Below are 15,315 nucleotides of genomic sequence, written 5' to 3' on the forward strand. Positions count from 1 at the left end.
GCCGGCCCCCCGCCGCGGCGCCGCTGCCCCGGCGGGCGGCAGCACCGCCGCCGGTTTCTGGCTCGGGCACCGCGTCCCGCTTCCCGTCCCTCCGCCAGCAGCCCGCGGGACGGGCGCGGAGCTGCGCGGCTGCGCCGGGCTCCCCTCGCCCTTTCGTGCCGTGGCACCGCTGCTATTATTAGTCCTCCCCTCCTGCGGCCAGATCCGTAACAACAGCAAAACACGCTCAGCAGCCCTGCCGGGCTTTTAAAATATTTACAGCGTAAGATGGTTGGCTGCAGAGGGGGGCCTGGTAGAGCACAGCGGCGCAGGACGGGGTTTCTGCGCTCTGCTGCGAGGCTCCCTGCTGTGAGTCTCATCCAGGGAGGGGAAAGAAAATCACGCAGGGCAGAAGCCAGCACTTGAGGTCAGGGGGTTTCCACCAACTGTCTGACAGCTTCCAGCTGGAATTTCCGCAAATTTTCCACTAGCTCTTGTCTGGGAACAAGCGTGAGAGGTCGCACATCGAAGGAGGAGGGCTCCGTACCAGGGCTGGAGAGCGCTGGTACAGCTGTGCTCGTGATTTCAAGGCCTAGCTTTGGTCCAAGACCCCAGGGACTTGAGCTTAGAGCCACAGCCAGAAGCCAAACTGAACCTGCAAAAGTACTCTGCAGAGCCCAGTCTTCCTGCATGTTATATATGTGAAAAGTGTTGGTAAGGCTGGTCACAGACCGGTCTACRCTGACCCAGGCACAGAGCTCCCTGCTTTCCCTGCTTTTCCAAAACGTGGGGATGTGGTAGTATTTGACAGACTTAATGTGGCCCGAATTGCTGAGCCCCAGGTTTCCTGGCTGGAGGGAAAACAAGCAGGATGAAGGCTAAAGCATCATTTCCCACCACAGTAGGTATGTCCACCTCAGTACATGTGTCTAGCTCATTTGTTTGCAGGCTCCTTTCCAGAGGAGAACAACATGAAAAAGCCTGAGTTGGAGTTATACCTCACTGGCTTTCCAGGATTTCTTTCTCTCTCCTTCAGTTAGCGGCTGAAGAGATGTCAAGGTTGGGCTGTCGGGCACGTCTCATTGCCCCCTGCCCCCAGTACCTCTCCTGTCCCAAAGTACCTCCTGCTGCTCCAGGTCCTCCTGGCCATTGCCTTGCTCTCAACTGATGTGAGAAATGCTTCAGCAGAATTCAAAATTACAGACAACCRTTGGCATCTAGGCAGGATAGCTCCCTTGCACATGTGCGGAGTGGTCCCCAGAGGAGCGAGGAAGGCCCAGGGGTGAAGTTGGCAGGAGGCCATCACTCAGTTCCTTCAGCTAACAGCATCCTTCGCTTCGTTAGCATTAGTCTGTGTTGATCTCTCTGCTGGCTGAGGCACTGGCTCTGGCCCAACACGTGTGTTAGCAGCTGCACGAGGCTGTTCTGTTCACATTAATAGTAAGAGGCTCCAGCTAATCGCTCAGCAAGGCAACAAGCGGCAGCACGCTCCAGACGCCCGGGAGCGCAGTGGGCCTGGTGCTGTGCGCACCCATCTAGCCTGGCCGTGCAGCTCTGCTGGTTTGCACTAGCAGAGACTCAGCACCATGAGGGCTGCATAAGGCACCTCATCACCTGCACTGGGGCAGCATCACCTTTAGTCTCTGCTAGGGACAGGTACTTGGTGTCTGCTCCCAAAATCCTCAGTGATAGCAGAAATCACAATTTTCCTTGGCAACAAAGGTTTTATGAAGCTCTCTGCTCCTCCCTCCCCCCAGCATCCAACCTTGGCTGCATTTTAAGCCTCTTCTGCAGCTTCTCACTAAGTTGATTAATGGAAATAATTGGTCTCTTCGTGCATCTGGAGACAGTTGCCGTGACAGCGGTTGTATTTTTGTTTTTTGTTCCCAGGTTGAGCTTGTTTTTCACATCCCACATCTTCAAGGTGCTAACAAATCAGGGCACTTGAGTTTCTCCACCCTCAGAAAGGCGCACGCTCCTTTGAGCATTGGGGAAGGCAGGGCAGAGCGAGCATCTGCATCTGGGAGTTAAAATTAACTGTCTGGCTAAGAACTCACAACAGATAAAGCCACAGGACAAAGCCAGTGCAGCCCCCTGCTCCATGCAAGACAAGCACCGTGCACTGGGGGGGATGTGGTTGCTTCCACCGGCCTGTGCCAGCTGCAAAGGTGGTGAAGCAGCCTGTCAGCCCAGTGGGAACTCCCCACTGCTTCGGGGCAGGGAGCCAAGCTCCRGGAAGGGCTCCTGCAGGGAGGAGGGCTGCAGCTTGCAGGTCCCTGCTGCTGCCACATGCAGGCACAGCTTAGAGCAGCCATCAGGCCAAGCTGGCCCTAGGACAGGGCATTTGCTTCCTAAAGCCAAGCCTTATGCTAGTGCTGGGTCACCATGGGTCTGCAACTGTTGCACAGCAAAGAGAAGCAAGCCAAAGCCCTCACATTCATCCAGGGAGCTGTTGCATGGCCATTTAGCGCCTTCCTCCTTGTGAGCTAGCCCCCATGGGCCCCTGCGACCCTTGGGGGTAGGCTTCAAAGCCATAAGGAGTATGAATGTATCAGTGCATTCTCCCTGCTTTTTCATGTGAACATGCCTTCTGCATGACCAAAAGTGATGACTCTGTGGAAGATCTAACAAACTGGCTGAATTTGCAAGACAGACTAACCACAGAGCAGTCATTTACACACCTCAGATGTAAAAATCTCACAGCTGCTCTTCTAATGTTTTAGAGAGGCTCCTGTACTGTCCTCACTTATGATGGGTACAGACACCCCCATCACAYCTGGACCATTTAGTGGATCCCTTGAGGATACAGTTGGCCTTTGGATGCAGATCCTCCTGCCTCCCCCCAGGTCACTCAGACCCCTGAAAGAAAAGTCCCTGCTATATTTCACCTCAAAGCCTGGAAATAACCCAGTAGTTCCACAGCTCTTCTAGTCACACCAGGGTATTGCTCCCTCAGTGACCATCACCTTCTTAACCCACCAGCCTTGGGGGACTCTCACCCACAGCATAATCTCCCCTTTCCCCTAAGGGACCAGGACACCCCTCCCCCCCAATCTGGGGAAGGGAAGTTAAGTATGTTAGGAGCAGACACAGCTGGGGCATATTTTCTAGCACAGTTGCCCTTGTCATGTATAAATGGAGAGAGAAGGCAGACTGGCTCTTGATGACTAAGCTGTCTTTCTAGGTGCAAGAAGAGCTTTCTGCAAGGGCAGAGGTAAGGAGGGCTAGGGAAGTTAATAAGTTGTGTATAACTTTGCTCTGTCTTTTGAGAGGACAAACTGATTTCTGCTGTTATGTGAGCCYGATGCTTGTATGCCTGAGAAGGAAGAGTTTAGTTTGGGAGAGGTGTTATGCAGGCTATAGCAGCAGCTCTGACTATATAACTAGCTTGGGCAGTGTAAGGGGCTGAGTAAGAAGCCATGAAATCTCCTAAGGTGTGGGAGCCCTGGCAGCTCTCAATAGTCCTAWAAATAACCAGGGCAACTCTTGAGAATGTCACTGTGGAATAAGGCAGGTTCATCAGCAAAAATGGGCTTAGCTCTGCTCCCTGGGGTCTGTCTGACCTGTTCCTCCACACCACTGCAGAGCAGAAAATCACAAGCATAATTCCCAGCCTAGAGTAGGGGTAATGTTTGCTTGGAAAGTTGAAGGAGAGGAATAAAAAAGGAAAGAAAATCTGTCTTCTGGAGCTCTGACAAGGATTAAATGGCTGAGATGCTGCTGTTGGTGCTTTACAAACAATAGGAATGAAAGCTGTTGGCATTAAAAACAAGCCTGCAGTAAGATGTGGCTAAGCTAAGTCCTTTGGTGTGGCTGCAGAGCTGCTGTTAAATCAATAGCTCCTTTGATTATGCTAACTTGCTGAAACCTCACCTGAACAGAGAAAGAATCACTGGGTCTGTATATACCTTTCTCTGTGTATTTCTATGATGGGTGAAAAACTTTTGTACAGCTGTGTTAGGTGATGGCAACTYCTGCTTCTTACTGCAGGCAGGTTAAAGCCCCTCTCTGTAAGTCACTGGGGAGAGGACACCTAGACATGAATTGAAAGTGGGATTCTAGAAATAAGCCTGTAATTCCACATTACAGGTATATCTGTAATGCTCAGAGTGGGCATTGCTGAATTACAGCCTCAGGAAAGAGGAAGCCCCCAAGAAAACAAACTGCCAACTAYTTTATTGTCCACTGAAATGCAGCGTGGGCATGGGAGTATGTTGGGTGCTCCTCAGGTCTTGCTGGGCTGACTCTGAATGCTGGGCAAATGCCACTGATGTGGCTATCTATGGGCAAGTGTTATTCCCAGGCAAGATAGGGCAGCCTGTAAGAAAGCAGGCCTTGYGCAGGATGCGTTTCCCTCTCGCTGTTTACAGAGCATGCTTGGGGTGTAGTAGTACAGTTTGATGACGAGGGAGAGCTGTGCAGCATGTTTTGTGTTAGCAACTGCTCTTAGAGTCAGTGTTGCAACACAATTTTGTGTAAGTACGTTGCCATGAAGTATAGAAAATACAGCAGGAAAGTCATTACGGCAGAATTGCGGATGTTTGCTTCCTCTTAGCTCTGAGTGTCTTTCTAGCAACCAGTAATTCAGAATACAGGGACAGGTCAAATGACTTTTTGCGAAATGGGAAGGAAAAAACCCTTTCCTGCTTATATAATACTTCCCTGTGAATAAAAATCATGCTGGTCTGCAGTGTGAATCCCTACCTGATTTAGTTGGCTTTCCTTCTGGACATGGCTTCAGATAAGCTTCATATACAGCAGGGCAGCAGCTTCTGGGGATGGAAAAGAAAATAAATGTAAGAAATGTTGTCTTTGCTTTTGTTTGCAAGCATGAAGTACAGCTGCTTTTTCAACTGTCTAACAGCAAAGGGGACGTGGGGTCTGGCAGGGCTTTGCCCGGGGTGCTCAGCAGGAGCTGGCCTTGCTGAGCACCCAGACGARCAGCAGGACTCCAGGCAGTAGGGGTGTGTGAGGCTCATGCTCAGGAGGATTTGAACTACTAGTGATTTGGCCCATTAAGGTCTAAAGCAAGCAAAGTCTAGCAAGAGGTCTGGCTTTCACTGAAGAAGTTCTCTTTGGTTTTACTTCTCCTTTTGCTCGCTTCACTTGGGTGCACCGGGGGCCTGAAGCAGCTCACTTTCCCTGCTCTGGACCRCCGGCTGGCTCGGCGCAGGTCAGTGCCTTTGTCGCAAGTGTTAGTAAGTATTGGTTGGCAGCTGCGCTGGCCTTTAAAGAAGTGAAACTTCCATGTCTGGCTCTTTGAGACAAGAGGGGAAGTTCGACCAGTACTTTTAGTTGCCTTGCTTAGTTTATCTTGTGTTACTTGGGTTTCTTTGCTGTTTGTGTTTGTGTACAGCTGTGCTTTTTGTCCCCAAACCCCACTCAGACATTTCCTCTGTGGCCTTAACATCTGTGGRTGAACTGCAATCTCTTGACCTGCAGAGCCCAGCCAAAAAGACACTTATTTTAGCAGCTGTTTCAGCTTTCAGACTTTTATGGAACATYAGGGACTGTTTTTCACTTTGTCCCAGCAACAAATATTAGCAGAACAAAAAGCAAGAAATTAACTGTTTAATAACATAAGCAGTAGCTAGTTCTGTCTAGCCCAATCAATCCAAGCAATCAGTGTAGTGTACTCTCTGCTATTATGGCCCATCAGTTTCCAAACCAGGACAGATTCTGGGCTTTTCTGCTTATTTTTGACCCACTTTTAAAAATGCYTGGTTATGGGAGCCAAGTATTCCTTGCTGGCTCAGTCACTGCTTCAAGGACAGGGCACTTGGCACTTGCTGCTTTTACGTGTCCGCTTCCCCATCTGTTCAATGGAGCTATTAATACTTCCCTCACTAGACRTTTCAAGTATTTGTAAAGCTTTTTTGGATCTGCAGATGACAGGTCTACAGAAGTGGAAAATACTAACTGTGACTGTGACAACAGCCAAACAAAGGCACAAGGATTGAACAATATAATTTTGTTAGTGTTTATTGCATTTACAGTGAAGTGCTCATTGGAAATACCAGATCGGAAAAGCAACAAGATTCCCACCAATTTGGGACTATGTACAGCCCTTCTGGGGCACCAAGCAGGCAAACAAAAGYAGGAGGAAGAAAGCCAGCTTTGACGATCCATAATTCTTTATTTTCCTCCTTCACATTCCTGCCTCCTCCTGGCTCATGTGTTACACACACAGCCCAAACAGTTAAACTCCCAGCCCTTCAGACTTATGGAAGGAAAAATAAGCTATCTCAAAATATATGGAYCTGTGCCAAGAGAGGCTTAAAGTGAATTGGAACAATGATGCTCTGAACTAGAAGAGTCATCCCTGAGCAAGCCTGTTCGTCATGGGATGTGAGGGGAAAACCCCGTTGTTGCTCAAAGCAGTGGGCTCAAGAGGGAAGCTCTTCAACAACCAGTATTGGCCTTCCAACACCACAGCTCTGGCTCCAGCTGGGTATTTCTCCCTACAGCCCCAGCCTGGGAATTTGGAGATGCTGTTTCTGCAAAAGTGGCTGTGGGCACCTTCCTCCATTGGTGAAGGCTYCCTGCATTGACCTGGGCAGGCTTGACCCTGCAGCTTGTGCTGCAATGGGCAGAGCTGTGAAGGTGCCTCTGTGTGAAGGCTCTGGCCAGGCAACCTCCCATGCCATGAGTTTAGGGGTGCTGAGGTGGTTTAGTCCCTCTAATGTGACTAAGAATGGGTGAATGTAACTTAAAGAACATTTTACACTTCCTAATCCAGTGCTATAACTCAGCAAGGTACCATAATTATTTGCCCACCTCTGGAAACATGCAATGGATACCTGATCAGGAAGGGGTTACAAGGGCATTGTTATCAATCGGGGCTCAGATTCCTTCAGGTTTTATTAACTGTTACTCRAAAGGAACAAATGTATGAAACAAATGCAGTGTGCTCAGCGTTGTTTCAAAACGACTGCACGTTCCGAAAGACCCAGAACGTGGTTTGGCAGAATTGAGTGTTGTTCTGTATAGCAGATGTTGTGGTGCCACTTCTGATTCCAAGAGGAAATCTCTTGGCTTCAGCCAAGGTGGTGGTGGCAGAGAGAAGGTCATTCTCGTATGTCTTGACTCATGGGTAAACAACAAGCCAAATGCATCACTGATTAGAATGAGAATCGTCCTCCTGGAGCAGACTGAAAAGCTGTCTCGTTTAGTATCCTGTCTACAAAACAGTAGCTGGCATACTTGGCCTTTGAGGTYGAGTATTATGAACTTGTAATTGTAATGGAATATTTTTCATCAGTTACTAATTGCTCTGAAACAGCAGGTTTTATAATCCTTATAATTAAGAAGATATTGTTTTAACCAGAGTAGTTTTATTACCCAGATAAGTACCTTACATCTATTTAAAATGCTTTCTCTTAGTTCCAGGCATATCTAGTAGCAGTGAGCACCACAGATTAATTACATGTTGTGGAAACAGTAATTCCAGTAAACTTGATGACATTCCAGTGAGGATAAGTTTGGCCTATTACATCATTGCAAATATCAGCAAATGTTGGCATTTCAGGGCTTGCCTGGGAGTTCCCGAGGCAATGGCTTGTGACCAGTAGTACGTCYGCATGAAAGCGGGCACGGAGAAGTGATACGAAGCACCATGCTTCTACTGGGCTTTGCTGGGAAGGGAAGAATTTAAGAACTTGCAGTGCAAACCAGAAACCAGTGGTGCAGAAGTACATACCCTTGCAAGCTTAAATGGAGTAAAGGTTTTGCAACAGGGAAATAAATAGTTCATAGTCCAACAAGGCTGCTCTAGCACAACAGGTCTCAGACTGACTCTGGAACAGTTTCTCTATCTTCTGCCTTGAGTAGGTGGGTACAAAGTACATGCTGTAGCATAGCACTCCCAGTTAGTTTCTACCTCACTGGCTTATACTGGTAAACTTTTTGTAGCAGCTCCCTTTACAACTTGACTTTCTCTAGTCACAGATTAGAGTACTGGAAGCATGTTTTTTTCTCTCATTCTGTCTCAGAAGTGGATACTGTGTTGGATGGTTTGTCTTGGGTCCTCTGAATCAGTGCCTGTTGTTGCACTAAGGAAACTCTTAGCTGTGGAGAAACTGCTGGATCCAGCCTTTGAATATGAAAAAGATTCAGAATAGGGGGGCATAAAAAGGCAAGCAAAAAGCTGGGTAATGACTTCTCCTATTCCTTATTGAATGTGGAGCTGTAGATTCAACCCAGCAAGTCTGCCACAGATTTATGTGACACCCCCCCACCCCAGGAAAATCATTTGATTGTTTTAGTTTGTCTATAAAATAGAGCCTGTGATGGACTGTCCAGAGACTGGGGGGGGGGGGGGTCACATTAACACATGGCAGAATCCTACAATAACCAGCCCTGAAATGTGGGAGGTCCAGGAAGTGTTAGCAATTTGGAAAACATTTTTCATAGTTATATTTGAGGTGAGGGTTGTGTGGCTATGTATATTGCTCTGAGTGGCTTCAAAAGTAAATTTACTCTTCTTTGGAATAAGAGAATAAGGAAAAAGAAAAAACAAATCCCAAGCACTTTAACTCATTGTGTGACTTTACACCAAGTTAAAAGTGGCTGCTGTGAGTACAAAAATGAGTGGTTGGAAAATGCATGTCTATGAACATTCTTGGGTTCTAAGGTCTCCACTCAAGCTACTCATGGTGGAAGCCTATCTACCATATTTTAATAGCTTCCAGCTCTCTGAGGCATCTGAGTCTTCACTCTGGAAAGTGTTGTTGAAAATGATGGCATGGAAAACCAGCATGTCCCTGTGGAGCTCTGCCTAAAGGAACCAGAGTGTCCTGTTCTGTGTTCAAGATATTTTAAGCATTGCTGCTGTAGCATGTTTGTAAATAACTATTTAAAATCTGCAGCATGAATGAGTTGAGCCATTGAGGAACTCCTCATGTTCCTCTTGTTTCCTGCATACTGTCCCTCCTGAAAGCACAGAGGGTTTCCCAGTTGGGTGGCCACACATTAGCAAGGTGGCCCTTTCCAGCTCAGGCAGAGAAGCCAAAGCATGCCTCACCTGTKGAAATTGGGCATGCCAACTTCCCCACCAGTGAGCAGGACAGAGCCTGGAGCTGCCTGGGCTGCCTCTGCCCTATCCCTGCCACCAGGCCAGGTGGCTGCAGTGGGGCTTGGAGCTACCCCCTCTCCTGGAGTCCTCTTGCCCTGCTGCAGTGTCCCCTCTGTGGCTACTTCTTGCTCATTTGACACTYGCAAGTCCTCTTACAAGTTTGTCCTACCATCTCAGCCCCCAAGGGCACTGCTTCTGGAAAAAAAAACTTGCACTTGGCTCTCATTTTGTGGACTCGTGTACCCCTCCTGAGCAAATGGAAACGGTTCCTAATCTCTTCTCTTGGATGAAGGCATTATATTCACGTAAAGGCTCACTGCTGCCACTTCCCAGCAGCTTGGGGAAAACTAGAAGGGAAAGGAAGAAACACAGCTCGGAGGTGRAGGGATTCTCAAAACCTCCTGAGACTATCTCAACACTGCTGTTCTTTATCCCAAGTCTGTGCCTTTTAAAACATTTACTTAGAAAGCCGGATGCCAGAGTGTCTCGGAGCCCGTTTCCGCTGACACATACTGCAAAACGGGAGTTCATGCCAGTGGTTCACCTAGGAGCCTCAGGAGCTTTGCAGTTCCTAACGAGCCTGAGTAGTGATTCATGTCGCATCRCAGCAAACCCTATGCATCCCTGCACAGAGCCCTCCAGGCACCGCGGCTGCCCGGCTAGCTCGCAGGCTGGCATTTGTTCGTATGAAAACCAGAAGTGCCCCTTATGTCGTAAGGAACTTGGGCTAGCTGCTCAGAATAAATGGCCAAATGTCAGAACTGAGGCCAGAAATCCCCAGCGGGGGCAGGAATCCATGTTCCATTGTGATTTCTAAATGCTGAATCTGCTCTCCCYGCTTCCCCATCGCGGCGAGTCCCGAGCTGCATTCTTTCCAAAGTGAAATGGGAGCCCCCTCCCGCAGCTCAGCCYACAAACTGCTGCTACAAACAGCAGAAGACTGGGATTCAGCTAAGATTTTGCTGCCCACAAACTGTGGGTTGAAAACTTGCTATTCACAGTCAGTTAGGCAAAAGTTAACTACATCTTCAAGCAAATTGCCTGCTTGCGATGCAGCTCCGGCTCCCGCGCAGTCCTGCCGGGTGCCGCGCGCGGGTGGCTCCTTGCTGTGTGGCCAGGTAGGTCTGTCCTCCGAGGACAGTCGCACCTACCGGGGATGCATCCCTCGCGCCCGGCGCTCACGGCACAGCCTGCAACTGTACTTACGGACAGACGGAGGCTCCGGCTGCTCCTTGAATCCCCAGTTACCAAGTCACGCTGCTAGCAAAGAACCCGGGACTCGGAGAAGCCCTCCGAGTGTCTCCGCCTGGTGTGGCAAGCAGCCAAGCTGGCCAGGTTAGTCACAGCCAGTTTCAGACTTAGTTTCCTTGCGCTAAGAGCTGCTAAATGAAGTTGCACTTCTGGGGCCGAGGGGCGTGTTCTCCTCCTCTYGCCAAGTGAGTCCCTGCCTGCTGTAATCCAATGCTCATCCTGATGATGTCAAGCAGCTACTGCTTGGCTCCTGCCTTACAGTAAGGCGGGAGGGATCGATTTCCTTCTCACAGAGATCTTTGTTTAGCTTTGCGTTGTAACCTCATCTCCCAGCAGCTGCGGGTGCCCGAACATCCTTCCTTCGATTTTCAGCGCTGAGGCTTTTGTTGCAAGATGCTTCCTTCTTGCCGCAACTGTTGGAGYGGCCCCCCGACCCCTGCGGAGGCTCCACCTGTTAGCTGGTGCCTTGTGCCGGCAGCTCCCTGTGGTTTCTTTAGCGCATTGCTCGGATTCACRTCCCAGCTGCGCCTCGGTATTCAGCCTGTCCACCGGGGCCCAGATGAAGGCACCCTCGTGCCCCACATCATGCCAGTGGCTTTACTGGGCTGGACGTGAGGGCAGCACCTCACAGAAAAATACCTTTGGGTCTTTTTAGAGTGCCTTTTGCTCTGCAGTGTCCCCCAGGRTATGATAAACTTCGTAGAAGCCATGTGTGGTTCAGGTCATCTGCCCCTGGATTGCAGCCTTATTTGGGGGTGAAATGCAGAGCTGGTGTCAGCACAGCCCCCAAATCCAAGGGGCAGGGGGGACACTGTTTAGGGCAAGCCAGTGCTGTATATTGAGCACCTATCTTTGTGTCTGCACCTCTGTGATGTAAAGCCTGGGGGCCCTCAGTGAACTCAGGACTGTTCCAGGAGCTGAGGAAGTTTTGGTTGCTTTTGGCAATATCAAAGGCTTGGGAACATTGCTCTCTGGTGTTGACCTCCTTATATCCCATCTGCCTTGGAGACAGCACCAGGTAACCAAAGCCAAAAGAACTAGAGACAGCACTGCAGTCATCTTGTCTTTCTCTTGGCCCACACCCTACTATTAGCCTTAACAGCACACTGGAGGATGGAGAGGTGCGTGAACATGCAAATRTGATAGATATAACTGTGTGGTTTGCTCCTGCCTGAATGCTGCAATCAGAATCAGGGCCCCTTAATGCTAATTGCTTTGCTGAGAGATTGCAAGATACAGTTGGTCCCTGCTGTAAGGACACAGTGAGCCACAACCTTGTAAAGCAGAGAATAAGTGGGCACATCTCAGCTGAGGAGCATGAAGAATATTTGCAGAGGACCCAGTTCAGTCCCCACTAGAGCCATGGGAGTGTTTCCATTGGGYTGAGTGCAAAGCAAGCAATTTGGGCTGCAAGGACTTGGCTCTTCTAACCTGCCATCTTGCTGAGCAGAAGACAGATATAAAACCAGGCTTTCTCTCATCCTACAGCTCTCGCATTGCAGATGGGCCTTGGAGTCACTCAGTCCCAGGCTTGCCATCTGCCTCCACGCTGGCTAGRAGAACCCACACCCTGCCACCGCCCCAGGCTAGGCTGCCCAGCTGGACCTGCTCCACCTCCCTCAGCCTCTGCCAGTGAGAGTCTCACTCGTGAGCCTTGGAAAACAAGCTGCTTGTTGTGATAGATACCCACACACCCTGCCATCACGTGCAGGAAGAGAGAAAAAAAAAACAACAGAAGAAGCAGGCAGTGCAGGAAACACCCTGATGACTATAAGGAGGCACTGAGGAAGGGGAAAAGACCTCAATAAAGCAAAATGTGCTTGTGCTCAGTGTAGCTGCTGAGCCCCAAACTGACCTAATATAGCTTTGTCTCTTGATTCAATTCTGTTTTGTTTCAAAACTGGCACCAGGAAGCCAGTTTGATTTTMAGAGATGTATCATTTGACAGAAACTAATCTCTGGTGCTTTTGAGTCATGCATTATTACTTACCTGAACAGAGTGCAAAGTGCTGCCTATCTTCATTAGGGATACAGCTGGTGGAGAAGGGCTCTGCCACAGTGTGCCRAGATACCTGCTCTCCAGACCATTGCCTCAGGATACTGCTCAGCTGGTCCAGCAAAGGCTGAAGTGTTTTTTAGTCCAACTCATATTTGAAAGAAATCCAGAAGACAAAAGCTCTTACACTAATGCTTAGACTGCAGAGTCTGAAGGCCAAATGCTGTCATGAGCTTGTAAAGATACAAATGCCTACCACAACAGCAACCCAGATGTTTTCAGACCAAATGGTGCAATGCATGCAATGAGTAGCAATGATAGTAACAAAGCACTTCAGGAATCTTGGAGCGTGGTATGCTAACTCTGCCTTTTAAACAAGATTTCTCTCTAACTATTTGTCATATTCAAACTTCCTGATCCTGTGTGTCTAGTCCTGGGATCAAGCTCCTCAAAGCATCTGTCAGAGTCCTTCCACACACACACACCCTTACAGTGACTTCCTCGTCTAAGACTGTCTCTACAAGGGCTGGTCAAACTTTTGTAATCAAGACTCCTTGGAAGCAGAAAAATATAGCCTGGGGTGAAACAATATTTTCCACAGAATGTATCTTTTTCTTAAAAGGAAAAAAGTCCTTAGATGCCAAGAAGTTTTCAGTTTGCCTGAAATCTTAACATTTTAGGATAAAAACGTATTGTTTTTAATGTATGTATTTTTATTTTTAAATGAAAGTTCACGTTTTTTCTCTGGAAGTCCACCCTAATTTCTAGTTAATTCTCGGGTTTGCCATCTCTTGTCCTATTGCTTCATATGGAGTGTCCYGGACACCCTGAGACATTCATCCTGAGGTGCTAGCCATAAATAAATGAGTAAATGCTATTGCTGTCCCACCATAATGAGAACACATTGCAAATGCCTGGCATGGCAGGCACTTAGTGATAGATTGTATTAGAGGGTTGAGCAGACCAGCTCAGCTAAAGCCTTTAATGGCTTTCTGTACTTTTCTGTGGTTTTTACTCTAGTTGACTTTGGTGGTTTTTACTGCTTCTTGCATCCAGCTGTGGCAATGCTGTGCTATCCTGCATGGTGTGGGACTGCTGTTAATGACRCTGCCACCCTGGCCAACAGGAGGTTCGGTTTTGCTCTGTTGTGCTGCTGMTGTCTGCTGAGGACTATGCACTCGATCTGCAGGGAGTCGCAGGGATTTTTGTTCAGCTCTTCGATGCTCTGCATCAGAGAACAGGGTTGGAAACCAGCACCACGAGAAAGCCCGCGGGTTGATTGTTGCCCTTTTGTGACCRAAAGGAGGAAGGACAAAGTCGGAGCAATCTTTTAGGACAAGTGTCAAAATTAGTTGAGAGAATCCCTAAGGATGATAATGTCAAGAAAACAATCCCCAGAGCAGCGCTACGGTGCTTSACTGTGCACTGTGCGTCCCAGCAAGAAAAACAACACAACCGTCCAGGAACCTCTGAAGCTCARGGAGACAATCTGTCATTTCAGGAAGAAATGACCTGATTCTGACCTGGATGTTTTGCAGGCTGAGCCTAGTTTGCCTCGGAAACTAGCRCTGCCGTTGTTAGAGCGGCATTGCMACAGCTCTCCAATTATATTATTTCGCCTTCTCATATAAACGAAGCATTCTGCTAAATTTCCCAGGCACAGAACTGTCCCCTAACTACACACATGTCCCTTGATATGATCAAGATTGCAAGGAAATATGGAGTGGTGGAGAATAGACATGGAAAAAATGTGGTAGCTTAATTTTTTCCAGGCTTCTACTCTTCCCCCTCCCCCTCAACCCACATTCTTTCAATAAACTTCTGATCAGGAAATGCATAGCTTATTTCAATGGTCTGCTGGGCTCATTAAAGACAGTGACAACGTCTTAAGCCATCAAATAACATCTTGCACTCTAGGAACCGTAACAAGAGAAGAATTTGACAGGTAAAAGCAGCTTTAGTGACAAACTACTCTTTTTGCTGTCTTAAATCTAGACGAATGGGCACAGTTCACTGTGGATTACAGAAGAGATGGGGAGAATCAACGTGTCTGAATGAATCTGATGTTCAAGCCAATTTAGTTTTTATAGAAGCTGCTAATCCAGAAAGGTTCAGCAACAGGTGAAATAAAAAAAAAGAAAGAAAAAGAAAAAAAGAAAGAAGCTATAACAAGGCTAAGTTTATTAGCAAACCATCTCTAGTGTCACCTTTTATTAATGGCCAGAGTCTAATGATGAAGTCTGACTGTGGAGAGCTCTCTCCGCACGGCCGTACTGGGAACGTGTGGACGTGCGCCGCCTGAATGGGCCGCTTTGGATGCTCCCGCAAAGTGGCTCAGCGCAGGGTTGACATGCCAGCAGGGCAGAGCACTCTCAAACACTGTTTACTTTGAGCTGAAGCTATTTTTAGCTCTGGTAATCTGTGCAGAGATGATAAAGCTTTTCACTGCAAAGTGAGTGGTTGTGCTTTGCTTCTGGGCAATTTCACTCCACAAGTTCATCCCATCCCCCTTGCCTTCCACTGCTCCCCAGGAATCTTATCTTCCCTGCCTGTGGAGTCAAACAAGTCTAAAAGGCTTATCCCAGCTAGATAGCGGTTTCGAGTCTCAGACGGAACTTATTTTCTTTCTTTTTCCCTAGGGAATGTATCAAGTTGGGAAAATAAAAGAACTTTTTTTAATAGTCTCCAAAGTCTGGTTCAAAGCCTTTGCTTTAAGCAAATCTTGGAAATGCACCCTTTAATCATTCATTTCTGTAAAGTTCCTTGCATGCAAAGGCTCTTGCAAAATAAGTCACTGTCAGTTACTTCTTTGCAGCTGCAACRAATACAAGCAAGTCTCAGATCTCATGGTAAGCCACAATCATCGTTCAATGAGAGCRCTATCTTATGCTATATTTTACCCAGAAGTATCTCAAAGCCTGTTTGAGATACTTACACGCTCTATAGAAGCAGCACTTTACCTGCTGCTGATAGGAGAAAGTGTGGCAGCTGGTTAGCAGCATAAAGAATACAAAAC

General features: G+C 48.0%; 1 protein-coding gene across 2 annotated transcripts in view; it reads right to left on the bottom strand.

The window, feature by feature from the left end:
• The window catches only part of PKIG (cAMP-dependent protein kinase inhibitor gamma), an 18,259-nt gene extending 7,764 nt beyond the window's left edge, over nucleotides 1–10,495 (bottom strand). The window contains exons 1-2 of one of the 2 annotated variants that reach the window (XM_085313981.1): nucleotides 10,259–10,492; nucleotides 4,684–4,751 (exon numbers count right to left, since the gene is read on the bottom strand). The gene's annotated coding sequence lies outside the window, so the exon portion shown is untranslated. Of the gene's footprint in view, nucleotides 1–4,683; nucleotides 4,752–10,258 lie in introns of both variants that reach the window. The other variant, XM_085313982.1, reaches the window with a different exon arrangement.
• Nucleotides 10,496–15,315: the final 4,820 nt, after the last annotated feature.

This window comes from Rhea americana, unplaced genomic scaffold (genome assembly GCF_003343005.1).
Source record: "Rhea americana isolate MKP2758 unplaced genomic scaffold, rheAme1 scaffold_4, whole genome shotgun sequence".
In the NCBI taxonomy this organism is placed as follows: Eukaryota; Metazoa; Chordata; class Aves; order Rheiformes; family Rheidae; genus Rhea; species Rhea americana.